Genomic DNA, 17,771 nt, shown 5'->3' on the forward strand with positions numbered 1-17,771 from the left:
AATTTCTTCAGAGTAAGTTACAAATAGCTCGGTAAGTTTGTAAGCGACTCAAACAAGAACAAATAGGCTTTTATAACAAATCTTATCGCACCGAGAGTACTTTTCAACTACTTATGTGTTTTAATATCGTACTTTTTATAAAGAACTGGTTGTTATATCACATTATATATGGATATATAATTAATTTGTGGGCCTTGGCTCCGACCTTCAATGGCTGAGGAAGAACCGGGAAAACACCTAGATAAAAGGGGGAGAGGCATTTAAATTATCAGATTAAGACTGAAAAAATAACAAAACTAAATAAAAGGTAAAAAAAAATAAACTTTAACTAAAAAAAAAAACTCATGTAAAATAAAAAGCATCATCTTAAAATATTAATTGCTTCAACTGCTACCTAACCTACCCACAGAAATATTTTTTTTACTATAGATAATGCAGTTTACGAGCAAAGTGTCATGCAAAAAGTAAAACTTTAAAAAAAAAAGTAAAACTTTAAAAAGCTGTAGCTAAACTTGAATGTCCAGGCTGTGTCGGGACAGAATAGCCAGGAAAGCTTTCTATCTGCTAAGCTCAGACTAACGAAACTTCCAAACTGGAAACTTGGAGATTTTCTTATTCAAAAACTTTCACAGAAATAAAAATGAACGGAGCAGTTAAAATTGTAAAGAATAACTTGCAGATGCTATTTCATTTAAAAATTCCTACGATATTTAATTTTGTTCACTGAGAATAATTTTGGGCTATATCGTCTTGAAGCCGGGGTCCGCTCGAAAAATGTATCTTAAAATATTGTAGATTCGGCTGAAATGCCTGTTACGGCAGGCCATCTGCCTTTTGCAAAGTCATTATTGCTCCTTAGCTCTTAAGGCTTTATGACATATCAATGATTGTAATGTATCTTTTCTTCTCCATAGCTTTTTACATAGTTTTAACGCTAAGGTTTAAATTTAACTTTAAATAAAATATTAAGTGCCGATGTACCTGCTACAGAGATATAGCTGTATGTACCAAACGTCGGCTATTAACAGTCTCATAATAGTGAAATGAAATAATATAATTTACCTTCCGCCTGTATAAAAAATACGCACCATAAAATGTTATATTTTGTGGTGTGCCGTATTTCTCAGTGCAAGCGCCCAAAGTACTTAGCTCAAAATATCAAATTCAGAAAAGTATTTAATATTAACTTTCATACACTGTACGACTGTACTGATACACCGTACACGTGGTTAGAATAGTACATACCGCGTAGATGTACTAGGACAAACAAACAATATGTAGATATACATACCTGTAATTCAAATAATTTAAATATATGTAAATCGATAACTAATTGGTTACAAAAGAGTTGCTGGTATATTTTACATATAGGACAATAATGAAGTGAAAGAAATTCATACAATATGCTGCTTCTCTTCATATAGAATAAGAGCTAGGAACCTGAGTAGTCTTTATTTCATAACGTCAATTTTATTTCATAAGCCCGCTATCCAGGCCTTCGAGTATCGCGATTCTTACCATGTAGACTTAGTACAGTTTACAGTACAGTACAGTAGTACAAACGGTTTAGTCTTTCTTACGGGTAGAACCCGTAAGAAGAAAGAATAAACTGTATTTATTATTTCTAAGGGCTAAGGCACAAGTTTCAAGACGCCTATCATACTATACAATTGGTCCTTTTCCCTTCCTTTTTTATAACCTTCATTACATTTTTCAGAAATTGCCTCGCCAGCTTTCCCCGCTATCAAAGGATATACACGTGTTACTATTCTGCGGAGGATGCTTGCTAACGCTGGGCTACGAACCGTGTTATTCTTTTTTAGTTTTTCCCCTTTTAACTTGTCAAATACATGGCCTTAGCAGCTGACATGCTATAATAGCATATCCATGGAGGGACGACGTCAGGCAGGCGGCCACGCGGATGTATAATCATAGCCGGATCGTTAAAGTTTTACGTTGACCCCGTGCGTAGGGGCTTGATGACAGTAGATGATCAGAAGATTAAGATAAAAAGGCCATAATTCAGTGAGCTCTCTGCACCTTAGTACAGAAACACTGATTTTCAGTCTAAAAATATTCAAGGTTACTCAAATGATGCCGCCGGTCCATGCGTACACCAAATAATTTCCTTAATCTGAACGCGGGAAGTGAAACGGCGATGAAATATAATGTGCAATCAGGTGAAATGGCGGCGGCCGGTGAAAAAGCATCCTTCTTGCGTGCCATAAACCATTCCTGGCAGCTTTACTGCCTGCACGTTTTACGAGGTTCAGGGCTACAATGCAACTCCCCTTGGTACGTGCCGGTACAGGTTTCTAATTATCGATAACGGTCTGCTATTTCGCATTGTGATTCAATACATTTGCACTACATTAAAACTATGTACACTTTATATCATAATAACTTAAGTGTTTTTCATTTGAGTCATATAAAGGAACAGTAAAATGTTTGCCAAACAAGATTCGAAAGGAATTAATTCTCATACGAGGTATTTAGAGCACTATACATCGGACGGCTATATTGATAACTTTGAACATTGACAAAGACTCTACTTTTCATTACCGATGTAAGAAAATTAAATAAAAAGGTTTTATTTTAAATCTATGCTAAATACAATAAATCCGAGATTTTTAAAGTGTTGTCGTATTCCTCTCGTCTATTTAAAATTTTAAACATAGAAAACTGGCTATTTAGAGCCGCACCTTTTTTTTCCATTCGTAATAATGCAAACAATTTTGGAGGCTTTATTAACCTACCAGTGAGTTTTATTTTTAATCACCCATCCGATACATGCTGATATCGAATATACGAATACTTTTTGAGTCTGAGAAATTAAAAACAGTTTTTCAGCGTACCAGTTGGTACCTGTGATTGTGTGTGGGACGCGTGTTTTACTTTATTTTTGTAGAATTTTCCCGCTTTTAGGATACCATGCCATTCCATTATTACACGACAGCTGCGACGCTGAAGGTTATTAGTTTAACCTTTATTTAGCTAAGGACGTATTTATTTTATTACTGAAAACAAAGTCCTCTAGTGCGTCTGTCTGTCGGCTCGCTATAAACTCAAAAACGATTGCACTATAATTTATAATGTTTTTACCCTTGCGAAGCCGGGACGGGCCACTAATGTATAGTAGTTTCTGGGAAAAATCATGTTGAGACAACAAAATTAGAAAATAAATTTTCTCGGTCGGTGATTCGGATTTGTTTTCAATTTGGTTCAATTAAGTAAGCTTGAACGAACGAGGATTAGCATTGGAAAGCCTTCAGAATAATCTGATGCACATCCATCTGGATTCCCACGCCCAGTGCCAGGAGCATTCGACCGGCTTGGCCGAGTTCTTCAATTTTCCACAGTGTAGTGTACCTAAGTATATAGAAAAATACATTTCGGTTTTAATTATTCCATGGGTAGAATCTATTCAAAATATGTTTAAAAAAATAAGCTTTTCATTTACAATAACAAATTAACTGCACTAGCCACCAAGATATGACAAACTCAGTGGAGTATAGATTAAAGAAGATGGGTGAAATGATTCGAACTTTGAATATCTTTTTATAAATATGCCAGATATTTTTTCCCGCCGCCGAATAGTTTGTGAACTTATTCTTGAATTTTGTTTTTCAATTCCAATGTAATGTATGAATATATAAATACAGATTTGATATATACTCACTACATATAGAGTTTTATATATTTTTACGACCATATAAAACGTTAGCAAAGTAGGAATTTTAACGATAAATGCATACGACACTACAAAAAGTGACACAAAGTTAATTTGGTGACGGTCAATGTCTAACACAAAGGACAGTTAATGATACCTCTATCATTATAACTCACATAAACGCCAGTTTTACGACCAAAGTAACTATGAAATACTACCCCATTTTCCTTTTGCTATGACATTTGATGAAGTTTAATATAAGTAACGTTGTTGGAATGTAACAATTATGCATACACCGGAAGCATGCGACATACAAAATAATATGTTTAAAAAAACTCATTCGCTGAAACTACTGAACAATATAGAAGATTCAGTAGCGGGACACATAAATTTTTTTAGCAACATGTTTTGTCTGTGGTATCCCACTGTTGGGCAAAGGGGAGGCCTTTGGATTTTTCTACTAATATTGGATATTACACTACTTACGGGTTAGTATTCGTAAGTAGTGTAATATCCAATATTGATTAAACAGTGGTATATTACAGTACTTACGGGTTTTGTGGTTAGACTTATGTGTGTCACCTATTCGTAGATTAACGTCTAGATTTATTATATTATAGTAAGTCTATGGGTTAATGCGCTCACAATTACATAAGTCAACTACCTACCTAGTTGTCACTGTCCACTAGGGTCAATGATCCCAAGTGAATTTCAGGAAATTAATTTTCGAATATCGCCATGTATGTTTTCCTGAAATATATTCTTTTGTCAGCAGTATAAAGCTTTGGGAGACAATACGTAGAGTAACTTGAGACTTGTGATTGTTATGCTTATGTAGGGCGGTGCGGTGCGAGGGAATCGTGTCGTAAAGTCATGTTGTTACTTCTCCAGATAACACGCGTCACGTACCTATTCCAGCTTGATAAACTCAAATTTCTTGTGACACGTTGAGTTATATATAATAAATGTATTATGTTATGGGTGTGTGTAAATGAGAGTAATATCTATTTCCACCAATATGGTATTCACATTCAAATTTGTAAGAATATATCTTATTTTGGAAGCATACCGCATAAATAAATTGACCATACCGAAACAATTTCAACTAAGTGTAAATTTCTGACATGTTTCCTTTTCACTTTTGCCTTGAAGATTCCTAAATTAAAAGATTCGGGAAATATCGAATAGAATGTCATTGCACAGCGCTGCATTAGCGTCTCGTTATTTCGTGCTCTTCTATTCAAATGTGAACACCAACTTTACCAGGCAACGAGTTCTCAAATATTTAAACTAGGTCACGGCACGCATCTGTGTCTTCTCGAGGCAGAAAAAAGGTTCGCCCGCTGTAAGGGACTCGCCCTTACGAGTCTCGGGGGCGCCGTCCGAGTTGTGTGTAGCCACCTGTTTTTATTTCACATCTGTTTTTATTGTCATTGGTTTTCAAGCAACAAGGGTTTTATGGTTTATCGGACGATCTAAATATTGCTGCCAGACTATGCTTTGGTTTTCTAGGTATTACCTATTATGCTACCCTACTCTACTCCTGCAGTGATCGCAACAATCTACTTACCTGAACATACACTTTGTATATTTAAATTAATAGTGCACTCCAATCAAGCTGCACATCTATGTTAAGTCCCACGGGTCGTCTACTTGACCCATTTTCTGTGAGACGTCCCGCATGGAATTGTATCTGTTTTACATGTTTAAAAAATACCTACTCCTAGGACTTTAAATAAGTTTCAACCATTTGACCGATGTCTAAAAAAACTTTCTTGGAAAAAGTTTAGATATTGTTGAAGTCTTATTCCCTATATGAATAAGATCATATTACACATTACACATACATATTACATAGATTTATAAAAACGGTGTTCAATAATTTCAAAAATAATTATATTTTTGCTAATAGTGTTTATTACAAATTAATTGAAATAATTTTATGTTGCAAATTAGAATAGTCGACTCAGCGAAGAAGAAGACTTCAAAAATGTTTCAGGACTCATCTTTGTTTGTGTAAATTTATGTTACTACTTTGAAATTTGTTCCGGCGCGCGTCGGCCGGCCCGCATGCATAACTTATCTTCGTTAATCTCTAGCTAACACTCAGTGTAATCTCGTCTTAATACAAAGAAATAATAAGGCTCGAGACAAAACCCGTGTCTAAACAAAGGCAGGTCTTTAAGAAAGATTTGCCTCTAGTTAATTTTTAGTTTTCTTTTTCTGTTTTAAAATCCCATCCAAAATGTGTGTCTCGAGACGATGTTGTCGTGTATGCGTATCTAATTCGGTAGCCTTCAAACGGATGGACCGATTATTATAGAGATTTTTTTGTTTGAAAAGTAATACATTTTTGACACTGTTTTAGCCTAGGGTTTGTTTTATATTACAGGTATTAATTTTGTATTGCGGATAAATTCTCTATCAAGACAAAATTCAAATGTATAAGTTTTTTATCACTATTATTTGCTTCATTCATGTGAAACCTGGATGATTTTGAAAATTTTGTTTAATTTATAACGGGCCCCTCTCGAGCCAGTATGCGATTTTACCAAATTTATAATTTTATATAATTATTTTAGTTAGTGAAATATTTTGATTGCATATGGAACAGTGAAATCGAAATAAAGTCGGAAATAATAAAGCCATTTATAAACTCTTTATGTCACAATACAACATATCTTGATGGAAGCGTGTGTCGTGTCAAATCGACCTTAGTTTGTGAACTCCGCATAAATAGGAAAGTCCGATGAAAATGTTTCAACTTCCGACCGAATATTCGTTACCTACAGTAGTCCGCTTTTTATTTAGAAAACGAGCAGTTCGTGTAACAAAAACATAACAATAATAATAGTAATGAGGCTGAATGGTCCTATTCCTCAAAGTATTCATTAATAAAATCATCAAGTATTCATTGTTTCTCATCAGGTCTATTTCTTATTTCTAAGAAACACTGGTGTCAGATTTCATTCTGGTGTCTGCCATTACTTTTATCATTTATTGGCTTTAGTCTTACGCACTAATAAACAAAATTAAAATATAGCAAGTGGTGTCAATTGAAATGACCATAAATGAGAATGAATGAAGGATATATATATATATATATATATATATATTCATCATAGTGCATATGGTTGTTATATAATTACGCAATGGAATAACAAACGTGACGGGTTAATTGAATTCTTGATATATTATCGCCGAAGAATTTGCCAAGTAATGGCGAATCCGACATACGTGCTAGTTTTTCCTTGTGTTGAGAAAAACGCACAGTCGGAAAAATAAAATAAAATACGAGAGAATCATCATTTTCAACTGCCAAACTTTAGTTCTTAGGTTTTTGTTATGTTATTTACGTAAATATTTGCCGATGATACTAAAATTATGGGAAACCCACTAATCTCTCACAACATCATTCAACGAGATTTTGACCATATAGTGCAATGGACTAAGGAATGGCTGATTTCACTGAATGAGGAGACCAAATGCACCGTTTTACATATAGGGAAAAATAATCCACAACACACACATTCAATCGACTCTGCACCGTTGCTATCAGTTAACTCTCAGAGGGACCTTGGCGTTATTATAACACACAATCTTATGTGGCAAGAGCATTTTGCAAGTGTTACATGATTAGGAAATCATTCTATGTCACCAAGGAACTGTTTCTAAATATCTATAAAACTTACATACGACCTCTGTTGGAATATGCCTTTCCGATTTGGAGCCCATATTTCAAAAAAGATAAGAAATTGTTGGAAAAAGCACAGAGAAGGGCAACGAAAATGGTTATCTCCTTGAAAAATAAAATATATGATGAACGCCTCGTAGAACTTATATTGACGACACTGGAACAGAGAAGGTCGAGAGGTGACCTCATAGAAACATTTAAAATTCTGAATAACCACTACAGTGTAAGTAACATAGGCGACATGTTCACTATGAACTTAACAAACAACTGAGAAGACATTCTATGAAACTAAGCAAGCTTCCGTGTGCTAGTAACCCTAAACTAAAAGACACTTTCTGCCAAACCGTGTTGTGCGTTTATGGAATTCTCTTCCAGAAATTGTGATAAGTGCTCCTAATATAAACACTTTTAAAAATAGACTTGATGAACATTTAAAGACACAAGCGCTGTGATATACATGCATCAGCTTTAATCTTTATATATTTTTATATCTGCTAGTGTATTAAATAAATATATTTAATAATAATAATAAATAATAATATTTCAGAAAGTTTATAAGAAATCTGAAAACAAGCTGGCACGTTGAATTGTCAGCAAGCATTCAGCAATGGCTACTCGCTCTATATTTGTCTTTGGTTTACGTTTGTTTGCTCTCCAAGTCGGGCAATCAGTGAATTCCTTCATTCATATGTATGAGGATTGGACACGTACACATTTTGATAAGAATATTAGATGCGAATCTACAGAATTATGGGAAAGTATAATTTAAATAACGTATAGGACGACATATATAGGATATATAGGATTTAAAATGTAATTGGAATTTTCATATATAGGTAAATTCTTTTCTTTTTATTTGTATGTACCTACCCCTAAATTATTAGTATTATAACCAACCAAGTATTATGTTTATGGATCGAACGGAGAGATCGTTAAATATTTAACAAACTTTTAAATTTCGTTAAAATTAAAAATATATTGTAAAAAAAGGAAAACAATTAAGTATATTATGCGACCATTATAATTTATTTTTGTCGGGTACACATGGACGTGGAAAACTAAACAGCTCGGATCCCATTCGGAAGATTAAAATTGACGATGCTAGATCGCCGTATTTTTTGTGTTAAGGGACCGTAATAAATCTGTTGCGAAATGTATTTTGGTACAACCCACGCTCCGTCTATTATGCATGGAATATTGTGTAAATTTAACTAACAAAGGCAGCAGCCAGATGGGATACATCAACATCACACAATATCAACACCCGGCTCCACCAGCCTTCAAATTTAGGGTGGGTTAGTCTAATTACATCCTAGCTTAATGCTAGGATGTAATTCGCGGTATCATAGACCATAATGGACATCTATCAAGGGAGTATTTTTCTTGCAATGCAATGCAAATTTGGAGTTTGCAGAAAATACATGTCTGTGATGAAAATAGACAAGACATTTGGCATTTGGAAAGGATATGAATGGTGATCCTCAACTGGAACCAAGAAAGTACCTAATCTTTGACATTCTCATGTCATGTCATTTTCTCTCGGTTACAGAAAAATATTTTACGGTTTGGATTTTCTGATGTGCCACAAGTATTTCAAAAACGTAGCGAAACGATGTCACCTTGGTCAACAGTTTGCATAGGTGTCTGTGGTAACTATCCATCATACTTAAAGAATATTTGATGGCTAGAAAAGAATATTTGAGGCGAGCAAAAATCATAAATCACGTTTCTACTGTGTATTACATGCAAGTCCATATCAATCTCACCTGACGCATAGGTAGTGTGTGGATTGTGCTGAGTTGTAACGATGACTGACACATGGCCCCTTTCACAAAGGTTTATTTAACGGGATGAGTTATGTTTGGTCGAAACGTAAAATAAACGTTCGGACAATATAGAAATATAGAATTTAATTTAAGATGTTCTGTAGTCTGCAAAATACTTTGATGATTAAATGATCATTTAAATGCTTGTAGTGTTCAGTTCTGGCATCGAAAAATAACAGCTTGAGATTTGATAATTATGAATGGCGAAAAACTGATGATGAATTTAGGCTTTGACTATTGAAGAAGTTTTATATTTCTTTGTTTTATCTAAAATTTACTTTTAATATAGAAATATTTCACAAGTTCACCAAATCTTCGCTAAAACTAAATTGTTATTCAAGTCTCGTACTAAACTGCCACTAGTTCGGCCTTACATAAATATAAGAAAATTGCATGAGCAAAAGTATTGTTTCACATGAATGCTTTTCGTATAGACTTACACTACACGATAACACCACAAACATGGTACCTATTCATATTATTCTCATTGTTGTGTTACATATGTAAGAACATTTAACATTTCGCAAAAATTAAGGCTAAGCGAATAAAAGTCGCGTAAGCGTAATATAAAACAAAAACATGGCAGTTGAATAATCGTTACGGTTAATTTTCCGACTCGAAATTCGTTATGGTTAAATTCTGACCTTATCAGGAAGAAAGGATAATTTTAGGAAAGGAGGAATTAATAATCCTTATAAGGAAAGGAGGATCAGGAAGAAAGAGGAAGACAGAAAATGTAAAAGATATATTAGGCTCTTACGACTATCGTTATTTACTACCAAATATGACTAGTCATAATCACTATATAGGTAAGTAAGAAGATTATGTTTAAAAAATCTGACAGAAAACAAAGGATGGAAATCAAGTCATATGTCTGTCAACAGATAGACAACAATCAGATAAGAAAAATAAAGTAAACGGCAAGGCAAGACCTTGTACATTTTAATTATTAACAGTAATTTAGATGCACGCAATGGTGTCGAGTTATTTATCAACGTCCCGCTTCCAGCGTCGCATTCACTACAACACAGTTTTCTACAAATGAAATATTTCGTATTGAAATTATTACCATCAGTGGGATCTTGGGTCTTTCAAATCTCGAAGATGATTGACATAATTCCAAAGATAAGCCTTATAGTTATTAAAAAAAGTTTAAACATTTACGCTAAAAATATATTTTGTCTCTATCGCTTTTTACTTTGACAGAAAGAGACAAAATATACTTTGGTTTAATAAACTTTAACTTTTTTGTGAACAATAGGGAAGATAAATATAAATTAACCAATCACAAAAATTAATGAAGTACTGTTTTCAAATGATTACTATGGAATGCAATGGACGTTTATTTTTGGTTTATTTATTATACCTATATGATGAGAGTACGGTGTTTAAAGAAACAATATCCCAAGTATCCCGTCTGTAAGGTATGTAGATGGAAATCCATAGACTCTGCCGGCCCCGCGGGAAATTAACACAGGGGCGATAGTAAAATATGTCTGTACTTTATATTTACCTAATTTCATATTTCTTAACAATGTAGTACCATAACGCAGGATATAATACAAATACAAATGTGTATGGTTTATAACTAGTAAGCCAATAAGGTTTATTAAACCGTTTGTGTATTTAGGCAAAGCTTGATAATAATATAAGATCAACCTAGAGAGGTTTATCTTTCATTCTTGTCAAGTGTGTCGGATATTGTTCAAGACTAAAAGGACCTTTAAAAGTACTTGAAAATCCTGACATGACTTTTACAAATACCTCTACCCGTATCTAGTCGCAGTTTATGTATACACACCTAGTTAACTTAATAGGCTGTGTGCAGATTTGTTTACCTTCACCGAAATCAGTTGGTGATTTATGTAACCATATAACTGAAAATTTTGTAATAATAAAAATAATATGTTTCCGATTTATATATAAACTACGCTCCGGGACTACGCTCTCGTGGGTATTTCGAGATAAAAATTGTTATTCCAGGTTATATTCTAGATTATGCGTGAAAGAGTAACAATCATACATATATCCTTACAAACTTTTGCATTTATAATATTAGTAGGATTATGACACAAGAATTCGAACCTGGGACCTTTTGATCACAGGAGCCAGTCACCACCGCACCACGACCTAGGTTGATGATGTGTACTAACGACAGCTTTACATGTATTTTTGGCAGCACTATATATGCTAATTCGTGCTGCGAAATAAACTATCCTTTGTATGAACGGCACATTCAATTTGTTCATGTTATTCAGTAAACATGCGCTTTTTTCTGTGAATAATTGTACATTGTGAATTTATTGATTCGTTTCTGTATTCGAATTTGCTGACAGTTTGCGATTGAAACGGAATATGCAATCATATGGATATTAAATTATGACCTAACTTTAGAACTGTTTCAGCAATATGTAAATTTACAGCGATATTTTTACACTATTTATTTACATAAAACTTGTATTAAAAACACACACACGATAATAAAAACCCTCTCCGAAGTTTCTGGTATGGTTTCATCTGCTAGAAATGAACTGACGGTTTCTAAACGCCTAAACGGACTTTTTCCAAACATAGCTTAGAACACTCTAAATTTAAGTCTCTTTCAAATAAAAAAAAAATTGATCAAAATCGGTTCAGCCGTTTGGCTGCTACGATGCCACGTATACGATACGACATACACATTACTCCCCTCCTTCTGTCGTCGGGGTTTATAAATGAATACAAGGTTACTTACTTATTTCAAAAGGTGCGGTACTCACTATGTTACTCCTACTTATAGCGAATTTCGTTCGGAACCTTCAGAGGTAATTAACTCTGGTAACTACTTCTAGGTATTGTGTATTGTTTGTTCGACAGTTTGGTGCGCAACAATTATTATGAATTTATGCAAATATTCGAAAAGGCTTGGTATCAAATTTTAATCGTCTCAGAGTATACATATTTATATAGTTAGATTAGATATGTTGCGTGTGGTCCCTGGAGAAGCCAACTCGCAACGTTTCTATCGACTGTAATGTAAGCGACCGGAAAAGGAAACTCTTAGGAAAGAATGTAGAGTTACTGAAGAATTTGTCAAATATGGCAAACACGAAAGTGTTGTTGAGGCATAGGTACGACACGACTGGCGACATAAAAATGTTACAAAGTTTGTTTGTCTAGTTGTTACTGATCTACTATCTGAGGATTTATTTTTAAATAAAATTTACACTTATCGAACTCGATAGACAGAATTCCAAATTTTGATAAACTGTATGACTACAGGTATGTAGGTGACTACAATACAATTAAAACATTTGTTTATTAAATAAGACATATTACTAAAATCAATACTACCTTCGAGTGCTAAACATATCGTATTTACGACTATTCTTTTATATATTTTTATGAGCGTCTTTGCTACAGTTACACAAGTTGTACATATTTACGGTTCCGTATTATTCTGCATCTGTAGGTCAAAATCCATTTTCTCAGTATCCCTTATATTATATGAATGTGGCGTTTGTACCTACATAAACATAGTGCATATATGTTCAGTACATGTGTGAATAGCGCTGATTGCACGGACTTGGGAGGGCAAACAAGCGAATTCCAAACTCAAATATATCTATAGAATTCATGGTTACAAAATGGGGACATATGTTTTCAGTAAAACGTCCAGTGAAATAAAGTAACTTGTAATGTATAGTAAGCGAATTTGTTTTACTGGATTTTTATCAAATTAATAATTTCTCTCTTCATAGTCGTATTCCTCATGACTGAGGGTCGTTGTCATTACCTGGAATGAAACACATTTCGTTTCATTTAGCCCACAAGTTGATAATCAACGGAAGTAAGTGGTGTTTGATAATGATACACCCTAAGATATTATAAAAATCGGTTAAAATTGTCATATAACATTATTTGGGCCCAATTTTGGATGTAGCGGAAGGTTTCGAAGAAATTAGAGCTAAAATGCGTTAAAATAGATAATAACAATGATAAGAGCTAGTAAGTCTTCCACGTAAGTTGTGGTTTCCAGAACAACACAACTATCGGGCTGGTTATTTTATTCATACGTTGAACTCAATAGTTTTCATATGGTATGCAAAGCGAGCATGATCCATCATCGTAAACTATTGCTATTTGTATACTGATGCATGCAAACTTCGTTATTTCGACACGTTCTGTCTGTATTATAACGAATGCGGTTCGATGTATCCATTAAATTAAGAACTCTGAGATAAAAAATAATAATAAATCTTTTTTTGTTAATATCAAAAAATATCAAACTATTATATATTTCATAAAATATTATATATAGATAGATCATGACCATATTTTGTTTGTTTTTTTGTATATTTTTTTTATTTATTTCATAATTTTTAACATGTTTTTTTTTAAATATGGTATTTCTGTAAATATGCAATTTAAAGCTATATACAACAAATATGTCTCTTTCTTGTAAGTATTAATATAATATCCTCTTAACGCAGTAGTAGATAAGCACCGCCTCAAAAAAAATACAGTGTAGATCATTACAGAGTACTCGCATATGTAGTTACATGAAAAAATATACGCAAAGAGGCTCTCTCTCTCCACACAAAACGATTCTTTATCGCTTTCATTTGGACATCCATTCGTAAAGTGGGGCGAGCGTGTGCGCTCATAAATAAGGAATGTCGCGAGTTGGAACACACGTGTTTCTGGAAAATAGATAACGCAAGTGGAGATGAACTGTTTTATCCTTATATGGTATACCTATCATAACGGACTCTGGTCTCCGACGCTGAGAACAGGAAAATGTTCAGATGATAAAGATATGATATAACAGAATCAATTACTATAGTTGCTGTGTGTGGTTTTCGTCCTAGAATATCCTGTCTTGGATGTCGTACCAGCTGGTAATAATCTTCAGTAAATCTTTCATTGTGATATTTTCTATTCTCAAGGTTACTTAAATAAAATTATTTATTTAATTACTGCAATAAGAAACTGAAATTTCTATCTCTCTTAAGTTTAAGGGTGAACGACTGGAAATATTCACACACCGCAATTGAATTACGGGAACTAGGTCAAATTTAACTTGCAAGTTTCTATTACAGACTCACAAACTCTCAAGGATGTATATGAAATTAAATATCCTAAATAATATCATAAACGCGAAAGTAAGTTTGTTTGTTACCTCTTCATGCTCTATCTACTCAATCAACCAATCTTGAAATTTTACATATTTTAATAGTTTGAAGTATGCAGAAGAACAATAACTGTTCAAGGGAAAAATCACTGTTCCCGTGGGAAATTTACGCGGATAAAAGCTAGTAACTTATAAACATGCGTGTTATGTGGAAATTTCGCTCTTTCTGTCTATTTACCGATAATGATTTGATTTGTTTCTTATGTTCGTATGTTATCTTAGTTATCTTATTAATAAAATTGTATGAAATTGTTTCGAATATACGAATACTTGCTGAATTCGTAAATGTAGTTCTTTCTATAGAATATTATTTTCATTGAATAGAATACAAAATAATCCAAGCTTCTAATGTTATAAGTATTAATCTTATAATTAGAAATTCTGTGGGTATACCAGTGTCTTTAGTTCTCGAGGCGCTTGGCTAGCAATCTGTCACTATTTTTGATTGTCGCATCCATCAATGTCCAGCTAAATGTGGCCTTTGAGTCTGCGGCCATTGATGTCTCTACCCCGCAATAGATACACAACGAAATCTTTACATTAATTGACTTATATTTTTTTTATTGGTTTATTATTTTTAATCAGTTTATTTTTATTTAAGTTGTAAAATTAAAAAGATTGTTCTGACTTATTTCTTAAGTTAGGAAATTCTATCCTTAATGTTTGTAAAATAGAGTGCACTTTTTTTAAACACACATACTTTTTGTTTAACATTTTCGATTTACAGCGTATACAAGATCTGTTGTTTTATTTGTAGTTTAAAAGTTTAGTTGGTCTGCGGGAATGAGCTTATCTTGCGGGCTCTAACTTGAGAATAATCTGCGTACATTAACCCAACCTCACTGTTATATAAACAGGTCTTAAACTGGTATGATCCTTGGATGAACTTGCTCGCATTACATAACTAGATATTTTCTAATTCCTGTTTTATTTTCATATATCCTGAGTTTAAATGATTACCCAAGATAAAATACTTATTCGATTTAATCTCATCCCCTTTTCATATACAATTTCAACTTCTCTATTTTTTAAATTAAATATTTTTCTATGTTCTTGTTTATAAATGAAATAATTTATCTTTGCTTTTTTAGTCTAAAATGATAAGTTGGTTTTGTTTTTAAATGATTACTCTAAACATACGAAATCATTATAAATGTAAGTATCATAGAACATTTGTTTGAGGTTGAATACTTGAAATAATGAAAGTTTTATACTTACTTAGTAGCCACCTACATAACTGTTAACTAAGTAAATTCACTTTAAAAATAAACTATCTTGAAGTGTTAAGTAAAATTGAAACTATGTAATAACGTTGAAAGCTAAAATGTCACAAGGTATATAAATGTCAGGTAAGTAGGTCAGGCGAGGTGTAAACGAGGACTAGATGCTGTTAAACAGCTTTATTAGTTCAGTATTCCGAGATATTTTACATTCAACTCCGGGAAAGAGGCACGAGTGCTGAATAAACGATCTTCTAGAAGGCCAGTGCATAATGCCAATCTATAAAATTCAAGATTTCACAAAATTCTTTATTTCTTTACAAGTTTTACTTAAGTTATAACAGTAATTAAAAAGTACTAGAGGGGGCAAAAACAGATAATAAACATTCTCATAAAATCGCGATTTTAGAATATATGCTGCCAGAACTTTTCATTTTCCTTCATGTAAAAATGCAAATAAAGTATTTTTATGTACCTAATATCTGTCTAATAAGTATTTATGCTATATAACATGGTGCATGAGTAAGTGGATATGTTCTTTTGCTCATTATGTGAATTCATAAAGGTCACTTTATGTGTCATTAAATGAAGGCTTATATATACATATATATAAGCTATCCCTAAAATATTAAATTAATTTAGTACTTAACTAGTAACTAGCTGTAAAATATTCTCAGCGCAAGGAGTTCATGAATAAAACATGATATATAATAATAAGCTTAGTCTATGAGCTCAGGTGATCAGGTCATAATGATGGCAATATACTGAGTAATTGTTTAGAGGCACACACGAGACTGCATCCGTGATAATCATGTAACGAGCTGGAGCCTGGCAACAGGATCACCGTGGAGGCGCTCATCGTGCTCGACGTGCACGGTCCACTCCACTTCATTAATCATAAATATAATATTAAATTAATATATTACGACAAAGCACACAGATTGAGGTAGCCCCAAAGTAAGTTCGAGACTTGTGTTATGGGATACTAGTAATAACTCTATTGTAATTTCAAATGTGCCACTCAAACCTGATGCTTCTCATAGATTCCGTTACGACGTCTATGTATTTAATACAAAAAAGTTTCACAGCTACTTTTTCTGATCCTTTCTCAGCTGTTGAGCGTCAGAGTCCACTTTTCTAAATTTTTTTCTACTTCGCACAGTCGTCAGCTCTAGATGTTGGGGATGTCCAGGACCGTGCGAAGTGGAGGTATTTCTAAAAATTGCAATGTGTTAAATAAATGAAGTACTCCATTGTGCCTCCAAACATAATTCAACCGTTTAAGTCGCGAAAAGGTCGAAAGTCAACACACTTCATCTGTTTATATTATGGATCAAGCCTGGGAACCCTCGGCAAATTACTGAAGTTTCACACGTTAGCCTACCTAATCGCGCCGATGCAAATTCTCCACTCGAATAACTCCCGCCAGAGATGGGTTTACGCCTGGATCTAAACTGGGCGTAAACGCTTTCACCCAGAGTAAACTCATTTAAAGATTAGTTTGTGTCCGGGCTTAAACCATTTCTACTCCAGACTAAATTATAAACCTCGCCTGACGTTGATGTTTGCTCCGCAGATAACCTAGATTACTAATGCGTTGAATCACATCGTTTTACACTATTAAGTTGACAAAAATATCAATAAAATATAATGAAAACGTCTATATCTATTATTTCATGTGTTTAAAATAGTACAGATACCTTTAAATATATATTTTTGTATCTATGGACAAATATTAATAAGAGAGACTCTTAATGTTATGTCATAACATCAAAACTACGTGTTGGATCTGTGTCCCCCAAGCCTCTCAACGGACCGAACTATGTGATGTGAATTGTTATGGAGTTATATAATTAATTTATTTTCGTAATCAGTTATCCATAAGTACATAAAATCGTTAGGTAAAACTTAAAAAACAAAATGTTAGTACCTCACAACTAATACAGCACATTAGGTTACACATGGGTAGACATCCAATGTTTTAGTATGGGACTATCCACCTATTCTGCAATCACTTTCACCAAATAACTAAATACTTAGGTAGCAAACAATGTATTAGGTATATAATTAGGTAATATATACCTATTACATTGTTTAAAAATATTGTGATCTTTTATTACTCACGTGTAGAAATCAACATGAAAGATATATAGATTTTTTCATAGAAATTGTAATATCAGCGGATATA

General features: G+C 33.4%; 2 protein-coding genes across 2 annotated transcripts in view; one reads left to right on the forward strand and one right to left on the reverse strand.

Moving 5' to 3' along the window:
• Positions 1 to 17,771, forward strand: part of alc (alicorn) — a 144,237-nt gene that overhangs the window by 36,988 nt on the left and 89,478 nt on the right. The window lies entirely within an intron of this gene.
• Positions 1 to 17,771, reverse strand: part of LOC128676393 (uncharacterized) — a 61,456-nt gene that overhangs the window by 21,821 nt on the left and 21,864 nt on the right. The gene's annotated exons all lie outside the window — the stretch shown is intronic.

Source organism: Plodia interpunctella, chromosome 16, assembly GCF_027563975.2.
Source record: "Plodia interpunctella isolate USDA-ARS_2022_Savannah chromosome 16, ilPloInte3.2, whole genome shotgun sequence".
In the NCBI taxonomy this organism is placed as follows: domain Eukaryota; kingdom Metazoa; phylum Arthropoda; class Insecta; order Lepidoptera; family Pyralidae; genus Plodia; species Plodia interpunctella.